Source organism: Ranitomeya imitator, chromosome 7, assembly GCF_032444005.1.
Source record: "Ranitomeya imitator isolate aRanImi1 chromosome 7, aRanImi1.pri, whole genome shotgun sequence".
Lineage (NCBI taxonomy): Eukaryota > Metazoa > Chordata > Amphibia > Anura > Dendrobatidae > Ranitomeya > Ranitomeya imitator.
Genome location: NC_091288.1, coordinates 38,548,934 through 38,566,022, shown reverse-complemented (window position 1 = coordinate 38,566,022; position 17,089 = coordinate 38,548,934).

Sequence of the window (17,089 nt, the reverse complement as noted above, 5' to 3'; positions counted from 1 at the left end):
CGTATCGTATCGTATATTTTCTCTTCTACTGCTGTACAGCACATACATAAGTATAATCTATGGAAACTCAATGCCCTTTTTTCCTCTGTTCACTGACGTTACCTTTAGTTTACCCTGCAATGTGTCCCCCTGGTAGATGTGTTATATGTCTGCTAATTGTAAGTGATAGCCACTAACTGTTCTCCATGGATCTTACTAGAATAAAACCGCCAGCCATCAGTCTAGAAGCTGGGATGGTAAATATCAGAGAATGTAAGCCGTGCGGATGTTAGATATCACAAGAGAAAGTCAGTGGTTCATCATTCACAATTCCCAAGATAGTTGGAGATGTAGTCCACTTCCTAATCGTGCTTGTTGGACATAAATATCAATGTCTAACAACTGCTGGTCATGTCACCGCCGGTGCTGACATAAACCACTGAGCACATTACTGCTATCTACAGTATCTATCTATCTATCTATCATCTATCTATCATCTATCTATCTGTTTATCTATCTATCTATCTATCATCTATCTATCATCTATTATCTATCTATCTATCATCTATCTATCATCTATCATCTATTATCTATCTATCTATCTATCATCTATCTATCATCTATCTATCTATCTATCTATCTATCTATCTATCTATCTATCATTTATCTATCTATCTATCATCTATCTATCTATCATCTATTATCTATCTATCATCTATCTATCTATCATCTATTATCCATCTATCATCTATCTATCTATCATCTATTTATTATCTATCTATCTATCTATCTATCTATCTATCTATCTATCTATCTATCTATTAACTATCTCTACCTATCTTGCCTATGCTTAATAAGCAATTTTCAGTATGTTTTCAGTACCAATTCCTTATTGTTTTCAAGATCTATGCTTACAGTGGCAAACAAGAATTATTAAAATATGCACTAGAATTTGCCCACAGCAGTAGTCATAGATCCCAATATCTGGCAGAAGTGCAGCTAGAAATGCACCCAATGAGAAAATGACTGAATTGTCAATTGTCAGGCTTAAGCTTTTTTTTTTTTTTTTTTTGCTTAACCCCTTACTGACCTCGGACGGAATAGCTTTGATGTGGGCTTCAGCGGTGAGCCCACCTCACCCGCAATAGGTGCGGGTGGAATCGCAATCCACCCGCTGCTATTAACTAGTTAAATGCCGCTCTCAAACTCTGATAACGGCATTTAACAAGCGCTGTATGTAGCAGGGCCGATCAGGCTATGCCACCGTCTAGCCTCCGATGGAGGCTATTGAAGCATGGCAAAAGTAAAAAAAAAATTTTTTTTAAAAATATGAAAAAATTAAAAATAAATAAAAGTTCAAATCACCCCCCCCCCCCTTTCGCCCCATTCAAAATAAAACAATAAAAATAAAATTAAACCTACACATATTTTGTATCACCGCGTTCAGAATCGCCCGATCTATCAATAAAAAAAATAATTAACCAGATCGCTAAACGCCAGAATTACCGTAAGTTTTTTTGGTCGCCGTGACATTGCATTAAAATGCAATAACGGGCGATAAAAAGAACGTATCTGCACCAAAATGGTATCTTTTTTTTAGCAAAGTTCAGAATTTTTTTTTTTTACACTGAGATAAAAGAAAACCTAGACATGTTTGGTGTCTATGAACTCGTAATGACCTGGAGAATCATAATGGCACGGCAGTTTTAGCATTTAGTGAACCTAGCAAAAAAAACAAAAAAAAACCAAGTGTGGGATTGCACTTGGAATTTTTTTGCTGTTTTCTAGTACACAAAATGGTAAAACCAATGGTGTCGTTTAAAAAAACAACTCGTCCCGCAAAAAATAAGCCCCAACATGGCCATATTGATGGAAAAATAAAAAAAGTTATGGCTCTAGGAAGGAGGGGAGCAAAAAACAAAAACGCAAAACCGAATAAAGCTCTGGGGGTTAATTAGCAAATACAAGCTTTCTCCAGATGATCCTTGATTGAAATATTTCAAAAACTTTTGCTCTTTATTGTGAAATTTGGCACTCACGATAAATCCAAGCTTGATGTAATTTGCTACGCTTTTGAGACTAAAAAAAAGTCTGTAAGCATAGATAAAAAATCATTTATCCATGGTTTTGAAATATTTTAATGAGGAATCATCTGGAAAATCTTCTATTTGTTATGCAGGCTTTGGCCACAAGGGGCAGGAGTGGCATTTCCATGCTGAGAATCCGGACTTTGCATTATATTTTTTATCATATGTCACTGTAGGGGATTTGGAGCGCAGCATGATATAGAACAAGACATGAATCCACAGAAGATTTTGGAGATTTACTTTAAATCTCTGCTCACACTGGCCTCAATGCTTTAAAGGATCCAAATGGAAGCTTATGAACCATAATAGATCCTTTATCTAATATCAGGGTCAAGTTTCTGTCCTGTGTTTTTTTAATAAGTCCACTTGACAATAGATATAACTATTTTTTTTGCTAAAAGCCATCTAATTCTTATGGTAAAAATCTATTCTGTTTTTAACAGAAATAACTCTATGACTTTCTATTAAAAATGAAGGAAAAGGTCCTTTTGAATATAAACTCAAAACTAACATTTTAATATTTTAGATTTTAAACTCTTTGGCCCCTGGAACTGATGATAAATCTCATTTAGCGATGCTTAGGTTATACAGTCATGGCCATAAGTGTTGGCACCTATGACATTGTTCCCGAAAAAGAAGTATTTTTCCCAGAAAATGATTGCATTTCACATGTTTATTTAACTTGTGTGTATTGGAACAACCCCGCAAATCAGAACAAGAAAGGCAAATTGGACATAGTTTCTCACTAAATTTCAAGAATGGGCCCAACAAAACTGTTGTAACCTTTCCAAAAACGTTGTCAAACAACTTTGTTTCAAGCATACAGTATACTGCTCGTTCAAACTCCTCTGTGGCAAGTAACAGGTGTGGGCAATATGAAAATCACACATGAAACCAGATAAAAAGGGCAGAAGTCGACTCAATCTTTGTATTGTATGCATGTGTGTTCCACACTAAGCAAGGAGAGCAGAAAGAGGAGAAGAGAACTGTCTGAGGACTTGAGAACCAAAATTGTTGAAACGTATCACCAATCTCAAGATTACGAGTCCATCTCCAGAGATCTTGCTGTTACTTTGTCCACGGTGAGCAACATAATCAAGAAGTTTACAACCCATGACACTGTAGTTAATCTAGATGGATGTGGAGGTCAGAAAAAAATTGAAGAAATGTAGGAATGCAAGATAATCTGTATGCTCGATAAGCAGCCCCAATCAAGATCCAAAGAAATTCAAGCTATCATGCAGGCTCAGGGTACATCAGTGTCAACGTGCACTATCCATCGACATTTGAATAAAATGAAACATTATAGCCAAAGACCCAGGAGGACCCCACTTCAGACACAGAGACATAAAAAAAGTAGACTGCACTGTGCCAAAATGTGCGGGAGTATGCCAAAATCCTTTTGGGAAAGTATATTATGAAAAGATGAGACCAAGATACAGCCTTTTAATAAAGCACGTCACTCTGATGTCTACTGAAAACAGAATGAGTTGTATAAAGAAAAGAATGCAGCACCTACAGTCAAATATGGTGGAGGTTTAAAGATGTTTTGGGGTTGTTTTGCTACCTTTGGCATTGTGTGCCTTCACTGTGTGCAGGGCATCATGAAATCTGAAGATTACCAAAGGATTATAGGTCGCAATGAAGTGTCCAGTGTCAGAAAGCTGGACTTCCTTCCAAGGACGTGGGTTTTTGACCAAAACAATTGTAACAGATCGATGTGTGCACAACCCGGGAAGGTGCACGGGTAGGTTCCCCAACCGTTATCACAAGTAATACAAAACCCGGCACTCAACTTGGTGGTAAGAAGGAGTAGATAATTTATTGTATCCCAAGACAATAAACGTTTCGGTCACACAAAAGGACCTTCGTCAGTAACTGTGAAAAGTACACGTACCAAATCAATCGTATACTGGGATAGAGAGTGAGTATAGATGGCTATAGAGCCTGCCAAATAATACCTCGAGTGTCACGCTGGATATCAAAGGAAGAGAGATTTCAGCCTGTAGGGTAGCTGGCATCGCGGTGTCCACCGCTGTATATCACTATATATATATGTATACGATTGATTTGGTACGTGTATTTTCACAGTTACTGACGAAGGTCCTTTTGTGTGACCGAAACATTTATTGTCTTGGAATACAATAAATAATTATCTACTCCTTCTTACCACAAAGTTGAGTGCCAGGTTTTGAATTACTTCCACCAAAACAATGACCTCGAACAACCTTCAAGAAGCATCCAGAAATAGATGCAATCAAAGTGCTGGAGAGTTCTGAAGTGGCCAGGAATAAGTACGGATTTTAATCCCATTGAACAACTGAGGAGAGATCTTAAAATTGATTTAGGGAGAAGGCGCCTTCAAATATTGGAGACCTGGAGACATTTGGAAAATAAGAGAGGTCCAAAATTCTAGTCGAGAGGTGTAAGAAGCTCGGTAATGGTTATAGGAAGCGATTGTAGTTATTTATTCCAAAGGGTGTGCAAGCAAATATTAAGTTGAGGGTGCCAACAATTGTGTTCACCCCATTTTTTTTGTGTGTGTTCTCCCAATACACACAAAGGAAATAAACATGTGTAATTGCAATAATTTCCTCGGAGAAATAATTCATTTTCTGAGCAGTTTCAGACTGCCCACACTTTCGGTCATGACTGTATACAATTTTGGTATATACCAAGTAGTACTTTGTGTTCCCAGCATGATATGTTATCTGAAAATCACTTGAGTTTATTTTTATAGAGCTACCCCCAGGGGTGAGTGTTATTGCTGACAGGGTATAGACATAGAGCTATGACTATCACTACCGTTACTTATAGTCAGATATTAGGCACATTGGCGTTATATAAATAAGGACTTCCCTTTCATTGTGCATTTCCATCACACCATGGATGGCTTTCCTGCTAGGAAAACATATTAAATAGTGTATGACAATTTGTACTGAGCGAGCTCTGAATGCGGAGGAGTCATGTGTCATAGCTTCAGTTTTATTTTTATAGCAAAATACACCTCGGTAATACTAAACATCTAAATATATACCTTACCCAACACTAAAAGCAGCAGATTATGCAACAGTCACACGGAGGCGCTGAGGAATGAATTACTTATGCAGTCAAGTAGTCAGTAGCAAAAAATATTAACATCAAGCTGATTTTTTCAAGAACTAAATAGATGCCTCTTTCACATATACTTTATACTATTGTAAAATAAACAAACTAACTTGGATGAGCCCCCAAAATATTAATATCCCAGAAATGGCGATCTTCTGTATCAACCAGATGCTTTTTATGCATTCCAAAACATGAGTAAAATGTGTCATGCACCTTAAAGGGAATCTGTCACCTCTGTCACATGTATGAGCTATTAATATGGGCATACAGGTGATAGAAATGTTACACTAGTGCTACCTGTATGACTCATATTAATGCTCTTGTTGTTGAGAAATCTTATATTATTTCCTTATGCTGATCATTTCTTCCAGGGTCCAGAGCATGCGGTGCCTGTAAGAAATCCCTGCCTCCTCAATTCATTATGATACTACCCCCCTCCCATGCACATCAGTCATGGCGCTGGAATCCCGCGCCTGCGCCCTGCAATCCCTCCACAATACGTAGCTTTTTCTCTCTTCTGTGCAGCGTTGGCAACTTCTGTTCCAGTGACATCCGCCATGCGCGACCATAAGGTGCTCTCCACACTTTCTCCTCTGCATAATCATCACTATGTATACATAGTTCCTAGCAATTACTATGCAGGGAGGAAGTGGAGAGAGCACCTTATCGTCGCGCACATCGGAGGTCACAGTGACTCGCCCGCGCCTGCGTAGAAGATTCCTGAATGCAGTGCCCATAGCAGGAAGTAAAAGGTACATATTATGGAGGGGTTGCAGGGCGCAGGCGTGGGATTCCAGCAGCAGAACTGATGTGCATGAGAGTGGGGTAGTAGTATAATGAAGAGAGGAGGTGGGATTTCTTACAGGCACCGCACGCCCTGAAGCCTGGAAGAAATCATTAGCATAAGGAAAGAATATATTACTTCTCAGCAACAAGACTATTAATGTGAGGCATACAGGTAGGGCTAGTGTAACATTTCTATCACCTGTATGCCTATATTAATAGGTCATATACATCCCTGGGGGGGAAGGGACAGATTCCCTTTAGAAGAGATTTTTACATACAGTATTTTATTCTGGGGGGTTTTTCCCTACGAGGCATCCTACACAGAAGGCCATGGAAAAATCAAGAAAAAACAAACACTATATCTGTAAAGGTTGTCAGAGGCCACCAGCTAAAAAAAGCAAAGGGTTCACCTTCATTTGCCGTCGTGACACAGCAGCTGTAATATTCATGGGCAATAATTGGAGGTGTGACAATCACAACCCTTTTAGGTGGCCAACTCCATAACTCCCTTCTCATCTATACCTTTCAATATTGCCCTATATGCGCTTGTCCCCTCCCCCCTTTTTTCTCTACAGGCTAGGTGATAGACACTCCATCTGGCAGGTCTTACAGGTACACAAACCTCGAACATTCACTCATATAAAGTGACCTGGACTTACAATGAGTTCTCCTTGCATTGTGTCAGAGTAGCTGCTAGCCGGTGGAGCGATCTTTAGTCAAATGTTGTAAAACTAACCAACAGAATCAGGATACAATGCCATAGTCAGATGGTCTGGCGTCAGATACCAGGAAGTCTTTCGAAACCAAAAATATAAATGAAATCAGCATATAATTAGCACAAAAGATGTATAAGGCAAGTCAAACAATAAATGACATCTCCTAGCAGACTCCTGGGAGTTTAAATAGGGTGTGGTGCTGTCCCATAGGCCACAGAAGGGAGCTGATTATACTTGCAGAGTAGCTGGGAAGTAGACATGCACACAGACCCTGACAGGTCGTCACCGTAAATCATAGTCACACCAATATTCTGAACAGCACATGCACCACCCAGTGATGGTGACAGTACTGTCCCCACCATCATCAGAGTGGCAGTGTAAGTCCGGAAGCACCTGGCAACAAAGGCCGATGTCACTGGAGAAGATCAAATATAAAACAAAGCATGACCAAAAAAAAACAACTGATCCCTCTATAAAAAAAAACTAACAAATTAAAAACCAAAATATATCTAGACTTTATAATATACTTTTAAAAAACTTTAAAGTTACATCTGACCACAGCCTTTTACCTTCCCCCCAAGAAATAACTGCGAAAATGTCAGTGAAGCAGGGTCCAAACTCTATGGTGAATTCTACAACCCGTTGAACTTAATAATAAATGAATAAACAGAGAACTCCCCTTAGTTGTACCAGAAAGGGAGGCTTACAAAAGGACTCAACACCGCCCAACAAGTGCGCCCCTGAACTTTTTTCTTTACATTAAGTAAACTGTTTTAATATGTTCTCATTTTACATTTATCCCGTCTTTAAGAAAACATTTTTGTAAATATGGTAATAATAACCCAAAAACTTTGTTGGTCTTTTCTGAAATTTCCTGGAATACTTGTTTTGCTCTCCTACGAGTACTTTCGACAGCAAAAATCCCAGTCTGTTATATGAATGACTTCCTATGTCAATCATCCGGAATATCCTAGCAGCTTCTCATAGAATGACTGTGCCGTCCCACTATTAATACCGCACTGTCGCAAATCTTCCGTCTGTGCTATTATATGGCTACACATGTAAGTTTCTCCAACAGTAAAGTATATAAGAAGGATGTGATGGGTATAGTAGTACAGTATTTAGTAGTCTGTGTGTTTAACTTTTCTTTTGATTCATGTCTATGACCAATATTGGATTTTCACATCTATTCACCACTTGTAGCTGCAATTTAAACTTGACCTCGAACAGAGTCTAGTGAATCATTTGACAAAACCTCGACATGGGAAAATTACAAGGAGGGCATTGGGAAAAATACACAGACGAGTAACTTCAAGCTGCAATGCAGGTGATAGTCTGAGTCCATATTATTTAGTTGATCACATAGACAGGTCTATAAAATGCATGTGCCATATATCAGGGGTGTCAAACTGCATTCCTCGAGGGCTGCAAACAGGTCATGTTTTCAGGATTTCCTTGTACTGCACAGGTGATAATTTAATCACCTACACAAATAATGAGTTGGTGATTAAATTATCACCTGTGAAGTACAAGGAAATCCTGAAAACTTGACCTGTTTGCAGCCCTCGAGGAATGCAGTTTGACACCCCTTGCATATATTATACATGAGTGCATAATATGTGCTGTCATTGATATGGGGCTTGTCTCAAGAGGGCAGCACTGCTCTATATGGCCTATGAGGGTGCATGAACATCATAGCCGGAGGTTCACTGCTCAGAACCCCAGTTTCCCGATGGCAAATCCAGCAATTCTCATATATCACATGGATAGCTATCTATTCATTTGAAAGGCTGCCTTGTAATTCTACAATTGTCCAGTAGTGGTCACCACAGTGGAAATGCATACTGTGTGTGTGGGAGACTGTAAGGCTAGGGTCACACAACCGTAAGTTCTGCATCAAAGAAAAATGGACCAATTATGCTAATCAGTTTAATCAGACTGTGATCCAATAAAATCAGACATTTGCCTGGCCCCAAAGAATAACATTGGTCCGAATGTGATCCAATGTTTTGACAGATCACACTCGGACTGAAAGTACGGTCGTTGGCACGAGCCCTAAATATAATAAGATGTGCGCATGCGTATCCATCACATGACCAGCGCAGATATTTGTCACTGAGAAGTAATTATGAACACCTATATAGACGATCCATATACTGTAAGGCTCTAATCCATGAAAGTAAAGAGAACACAACTATAAAAACAATCTTCATTATTAATATAGAAAAACAAACACATAATAAATACAGAAAAGGGAAATAAAGAATGGAATACACAGGCAATGAAAAAACAGGGGATATCACCATAGAGAAAATAAAACTATAGTGGAAACCGTGCTGATGGATAATAAATATGGCTAAAGGGGTATATTTGCTGCACTTAGCTTGCCATATAGTAAACAAGTAAATCAGCATAATGTATATATGGGAGTAAAGTAAGTAGATGCAGCAGTTGCAGTAAAAAAAATCCATCTAATCAAGATATCCAAATAAGACCCCTGGAAGAAGCTGTTTTGCGAAACGCGCGTCGGGTGCAGCCGGACATCACTCTTTATCTTGGTGCTGTATTACTGGAGCCATGTGGGTATATAACAGATTTTTTGTTACATAGTCTAATTTGGACCTCTTGATTAGATGGGGGTTTACTGCAACTGCTACATCTACTTACCTAACTCCCATATATACCTCATGCTGATTTACTTGTTTATACTATATAGCAATCAAAATGTCAAAATGCAGCAAATATACCCCTGTAGCCATATCTATTATCCATCCAACAAGGTTTCTACTCTATGGTCTTATTTACCCCCAGTTTTTTCACTGCCTGTGCATTCCATTCTTTATTTATTTTTTGTATTTATTGTGTTATATATAGAGTATATATATATATATATATATATATATATATATATATATATATATATATATATATATACACATATATATAAAATGCTCAATCTTTCCTTTATGCACAGTTTAAACCCTCTAACCGTTATACTTTGTATTATTATTACTATTATTATTTATTGTGGAAATACAATAAACATACACACATACAGAAATAATTTTAAAAAAATGAATAAAAATGATTAAAAAAAAATCATATAGTACAAAATTCTATTTCTATCTTTTATGACAGTCTCGCATGATCATAATATCGGCTAGTTTTTGTATTACAACTAAATCGAGCTAATCACTCATTTGCGAAATGTCATTTGAACATTAGGCCGATAGATACGTTTTAATTTTTTAATTTTTTCCTTTTTTAACTTGGTGTACACCTCACATTAGTAAATGAAGGATCATGTGTATATGTATGTACATGGGGAAGCATGGTCTCTAAATTATAAAAATATAATACAACAATATAGGCATACAGGATCATGAACACAAAAATTATTATGGACTAATTAAGGAGGTACATAAAGTGCAAACAGTGCTCATAGCTCCAGGTAAAAAGTCACATATATGTGTGGGGTCACAGCATATATGCACGGCACCTCCTGTCATTTTCATGTGAGTTATTCTTTAGCTATACTGGTGTACACTCTTGCTTTACAAATAACATGCATTTAACCTCTATATGGTTAGTGATCTAGCACCAGCAGTGGTTTACATCTATATAGGGTTTTAGTGTTGTAATGTATGAGTCACATTATAACCATGGGGTATTAGAGAGTTCTCTATGCACATTTGATACATATCTATTAATATTCTTTTTTATATAGGATATTCATCGCGCATTGGTTATTAGACATATAGGGAGATTGCATATTGTAGCCCATAGGTGACTTTTTACCTGGAGCTATGAGCACTGTTTGCACTTTATGTACCTCCTTAATTAGTCCATAATAATTTTTGTGTTCATGATCCTGTATGCCTATATTGTTGTATTATATTTTTATAATTTAGAGACCATGCTTCCCCATGTACATACATATACACATGATCCTTCATTTACTAATGTGAGGTGTACACCGTGTTGACTATATGCTTGATTGTTTTTATTGATGTTCCTTGTCTGTTTAGTTATTTGTTATGTTTAATAAAAAGAAGTTTCTATTTTAGTTCTAGTGTGCATACCTTATTTTCCCATGCATCCAAGGGAAATTGTGTTATATAACCTTTCCATACAATGCTGTTTGGTACGCTGCTGCTGTGTGTTCTTGATTTGTGACTTATCATTAAATTACTTTGCTTGTGCCAAGTAAGGAAACAGATTTATCCGCTCCGTGGATCTCCACCTGCTTTCTATTGCCACCTGTTGTTTAGCGATAGTGAGCCAGCTGACCCGGATTATGCTGCACGGCGTGCCTGGGGTTGTATCCTGTGAAGTGAAGACTCATTGTACATTGTGCATTTTTGTAAGAAGCCTGACGGTGAGGAGTTAATTCAAAATCATTTACAATCATTGATTCTCATGGGAGAAAAAAAGTTTTAAAAAACATGGGCCGTTTCACAATAGCAGTTTATGCAGGCTTGGACTGGCCCACGGAAGAACAAGAGAATCCTCCGGTGGGCCCCACAATTTTATATAAGCAGTACATGGCACTATATACTTGCATCACTATGTACAGACAAAGGCAGCAGTGGGGCCCTGGAGTTGGGCCCTTGGCACCCCAGTCCGACACTGATTATATGGGTACATTAGAATTCATGCAGATGTCCGTGATCATCGGTCCAATGTCAGATTACAATGCACTGACTGTCCACACTTCTCCGCACCCGAGCATGACAGCTACATAGAAATATATGAGGCTGTCACCCTCGGGTCAGGAGACGTGCGGCCAGTCAGTGCATTGTGATCCGACATCAGACCGATGATCATGGACATCTGAAAAAATCCTTAGTCTGGATGATCAGACCTGTGATTAGGAAACGATTTGCAGTTGCAATACACAAATTTACTTTTGCATGAAATAATCCTAAAGCTCGGGTCACACCAGAGTATTTTCTCTCATCCAACGGAATCGGGCCTATGATCCTAATCCCACTCGGATCACAGTGTGATCCAATTCTTTCAGATGAGAAGAAGATAGAGAAAATCTCTCCATCTTCTCCATTTTGTCAGTGAGTGGAAATCGGACTGCACTCAGATGTCATCCGAGTGAAGTCCAACGTTTTCCACGCACTCATTGATTTGCATGGCTGAGTGCGATCCAAAAATCAGATCGAACTCGGTCCATGCTGGATTTCTTTTCCCTTTGCCGAGGAAAAAATGGGACGTGTGTTGTGCCCCATAGAATAACAGGGATGTGTGCTAGCTATCAAAATGACGGATATCACTCGTCTGATTATTACTGTCGTCTGCACGAGTCCTTGATACAGTGCAAAGATCTGCCCGAAGGTTTGCTGCTAATTAATTAATTCATAATAATTAGTGCAGTAATTAGCTATATAACATCGCTGTTATGCCTTGCAATGTGCCATTCAAATGATAGGGTTTTTTGGGGTGGGGGGAAGATAACAGCTTTCTACAAACTTTAGTAACATCAACGGCATAGTTGGGGAAACTACTGCTACAAATTTTTACACAGTTCTTTTTTAGTGATTTTATACTTATGTGAAAAAATGGCAATGATTTTTTGGATATGTGTGACTATTTTACAATGGTGTTGGTGTGTTATTTTTTGTTACCATTTCATACATGTGTTATGTGTTATTTTTCTTGGGCTTTTAATAAGTCTAAGAAAACAATCCAGATGATAAAAACATACCCAGAGCATGCTTCACTTGAAAAACATGCCAATGTCCCCAAAACAGCACCAATAACACCTCAAACTACTATCTATGGACGCTTTTTCTTTATATTCATTATATTCTATTCTTTTAGAACTTACTATAGACTTTCAATGGGTTTTCCTCTTTCAACAAACTTTTGCCCATTGGCTCAGTAATATGTAAAAAAAAAATTAAACCGAGCTTCACTTACCCTTCCGGGCTTCGCGCTGTATATTCACTGCATCCCCAGTCTCTGTTGATTAGCTGCAGTGATGTCACATTGATAATGCTGCAGCCGATCACCGAGTAAAGCAGCTCATGTCGCAGTAAAGATTTTTTTTTTACATATCATTAAGTCAATGGCAAAAGATTGTTGAAGGTGGATAACCCCTTCCATCATTAAAAGTTATCAAACATTGTAATAAGAGGTGGGAGTCCGACTGCTGGGACGTCCATCGATCTGAGAACGGCCTCTGAAATGACCAGCGGCAGTTTATGTGTTCAACCATTCCATTCATTCCCTATGGGACTGTGGGAGATCGGGCACGTTACAGCCCTGTTATTTGGATCGTTGGGTCCGAGTGTTTGTACCAACATTGATTTTCATGTTATCACCTATCCTTTCAAAAGGTGATAACTAGTGATGAGCGAGTGCACTCGGTGCTCGGGTTTTCCTGAGCACGCTCGGGTGGTCTCCGAGTATTTATGACTGCTCGGCGATTTAGTTTTCATCCCAGCAGCTGAATGATTTACAGCTACTAGCCAGCTTGATTACATGTGGGGATTCCGTAACAACCAGGCAACCCCCACATGTACTCAGCCTGGCTAGTAGCTGTAAGTCATTCAGCTGCCATGTTGAAAACTAAATCTCCGAACACTAACAAATATTCAGAAACCACCCAAGCAACGAGTATACTCGCTCATCACTAGTGATAACATTTACTTATAGGAATAACCCCTTAAAGTAACATTTCAGCCAATAAAAATAAAGCATTAACAAAGCCAGTGAAAACATTGAGAAAACATAGCAAAACTCTATGGGGGGAAATGTATAGAACCAGAAACACATGGGCTACTTGCACATTGAACAAGTCTGTAGGAACCTGTTCACACCACCAAAAAACTTGAAGACACAAAAGAGCACAGTGAGGTCAAAAATACTCTGTTGTAAAAAAAAATCACAGTAATAAGCAAGTGCTAGTCAAAAAATGAAAAAATACAGGGTATTTAGTTGATACTTATTTTTGCAAAAAAATGTATACTAAGCTGCTCCACCAATCGTCAAGGTATACCCATATAGAGCAGTCCTATCTAATGTATATAATCCCTATCTGATGTATTTAAAACCTGATCATCTGTATAGTACCTGTGTGAGCAGGGTTCAGAGAAGGAATATCCATGTGGACATGCTGGATGGAACAGCTTAAATGCAATTGACCCACAGAGGAGTGATGGACTCCCCAGTGTTGTAGAAACAAGAGAACAATTATAGAACCAAAAACATATGGGCTACTTGCACATTGAACAAGTCTGTAGGAACCTGTTCACACCACCAAGAAACTTGGAGACACAAAAGAGCCCAGTGAGGTCAAAAATACTCTGTTGTAAAAAAAATCACAGTAATAAGCAAGTGCTTGTCAAAGATGGAAAAAAATAACCCCTTAAAGTAACATTTCAGCCAATAAAAATAAAGCATTAACAAAGCCAGTGAAAACATTGAGAAAACATAGCAAAACTCTACGGGGGGAAATGTATTAATAGGCAAAAAGTTGCACATTATGGTGCAGATCAAGTTTTTTCAAAATTTTTCCAATTTTCCAATTTTTCTACTACTCTTCTTTGTCCAACTTTTTTTTTTTTTTTTTAAAGCGTGGTTTAAAAGTTTAAAAGGAGGACACATTTACATTTACAATTTACATATACACCCAAAATTGGCATAAAATATAGCAAACGTACAGATTTGGCTTTCAGGTAGATGGATAACTGGAGATGCGCCAAATTTATTAATAGGCTTGTTTTATTTTTTATATACTGGTTATTCTTTAACTTTTTTTTTTTTTAAAAACTTTTTTTCAGAGTAATGAGATAAGTTTATATATTACTACATGCTCATAAATAATTTAAAAGAGGAGTAAAGTGTAAGTAAAACATTTACAAAAGTAACTAATAAAAAGGAGAAGCTGGTATTATTGACGGCCCCGTAACTCATCAGAACTGCAGGTATGTGAGTAAATGATCGCGGGGAGGACATTTTTTTTGCACTTCCTTTCAGTCATCCTATTCAAGAACTCTACAGTTAGCGTTCCTAGCACTTCCACAATCCTAAATAGTTAATAACTGGGAATAATTGATGTCATCCACTCTCCGGCACATATGGATGACTACAGGCTCGGTCAGACTGTAAGTGTAGCGCTCACCTGCCATGCTGCCGTCCGTCTCGGTCTCTGACATGGTCTTAGGTAAAGGTCTGCCACCTTTCTTGTCAAAATCGTTCCTTGAAAGGCTGGAATAATTCCCAGGCAGTTTCTTCGGTGCTGGCGAGCGTAAACTTCTCTCAATTTCAGCTTCCTGTTAGCAGACATAAAAGGGATGTTTGCTGAAAGTTATCGGGAGGAAACACATGCAGTTTTTCCTAAGGGTGTCTACAGCAAAAGTGACGTCTCATAGTAGAACTTTCCGAAGTTCTCTAGCCTTCACGGTACATATTCCACATTATCCCCTGTATAGCGACGATAGTAATACTGTAAAAGACGCTTTATCTAGACTCACTAGACCAATATAAAATCCGATTAAATAATATTAGATTTATATTCACATTTTCAGATACTCAAAGAGGACCTGTCATCGGGTCAAAAATTGGCCAGTTTTTGCTCTTATTTTTTTCTTGCTTTTCCCATGAATATGGGGTCTTTTTTGTTTTGTTTTGTTTTTTAAATCCACCACATGTTTCCAGAGAGAGAGGAGCTTTTTATTTTTTGGTGATATTTGATTTGGTTTTGTTTGTTTTTTTCCCAAGGGGGCATGCCTCACAGAGTAGCGGCCTAAAGACACGCCCCAGAGGATCCTGTAAGCAAGGCTTCCTTGGTAAAGACAATAGAAACTGGCATTAAATACAAAGGCCGTATGGTGAATTTAAAAAATATGCACAATACAATAAGATAAAAGAAAAAACTGGCTACTTTTAACCTGGTGACAGATCCACTTTAAATAATGGGTATGTCACCTTGAAGATTCGCCATGTTGGACCGTGCTTGACAAACGTTTAGAAATTATTGCTTGGGGTAATCTGATAAAACACATCCCCTCTTGCTGTTTACACTCCTTTCCTTACCCACATCTCCACCCCTTTAAATGCACATCCTGACGCCTTTTATGATGCAGCACCCTGGTGCCAAACATAGAGAACATTTAATAAATACTGTTTTCCGGGAAGCTTCTGAAAGTTCGGACATATTGCCAACTTCTTCCTGAATCCAGGATGGTTTCTTTCCCTTTTATCCCACGAGTCATCCAAACATTCCCGGAGATTATTAATTAACGATCAGTCACCACGGTCAGACTCGTAATGTAGTACGATGCAGCTCCAAATTTACAATGACGTCATACAGGGCATACGAGCACAACAATCAGCACAGCAGGGGAGGACATGACATTGGGGCAGCCATTTAAAGTGGCAATATGGCCAACTTCTATTTCCAAAGAAGCAAAACGAACAGACACATTATTGTACAGCATAGTGCCTGTATGATGTACTGGCTCTTCTGTTAATGCCCGCCCCTGCAGAACAGGATACCCTACACCACATACCGTATCACTACACTAACTTTCCCTCATACTCGAACAAGTTAATTAGTAAAATATTACAGACTGTTATAGGGGAAGGTGAGTTGGAAAGTTGGGATGGGAAGGGGTCTTTCAGTGCCTTGGCCCACCGGAGAATCCTCCGGTTCTCCGGTGGGCCAGTCCGAGCCTGGAAGGGGAGATACAGAACTGAAGCTTTAGGAGAGGACTATTCTACCTAATATGTCCAGAATGCAATAATTTATGAGCAGGTTATGGATCAGTCCCGGGCAGACATAGTGTCCTTTCCGAACAAGAGGCGTTTCCTAGATAGTCACGTCGAATCCTTAAAACAGTTCATAATGCGCGAGGCCTCGTGGATGACCCCAACTTACCAAGTGGTGCAACAGGCTGTGTACAGAGGGTACGAGTTCATGTTCCTTTGCAAAAGAGGAATTACCAAAAGTTGTACAAAGTTGTTTCCTCCATGAAGGGGTAATTGGGCATCAGTTTTAAACCAGTAAGGAGACGCCAGTATGATAAAGAGCACGTCATACTATAGGGGACCTGTTGTACTGAAAAACGGAAAAAAAATTAAAAGTGGAAAAACTGCATTTCCGCAATAGTTTTTCAGGTTTTGTTTTTTATGGCCTTCACTGTACTGTAAAAAAAAAAATAACCTGGTAAAATAATTCACCACCACATCATTATGATTACGGCAACACTAAACTTGAATAGTTTTTTATATATATATATTTTTAGACGCTAACAAAAAATCTGAAATCCATAAATAAAAATGTTGTTTGCGCCGTCATTTTCTGACACCAGCAACTTTTTATTTTTCTGTCAACGGAGCTGTGTGAGGGTTTGCTGTTGCCGAGTTGATGTTTTTATTGATACTATTTTGGGTTAC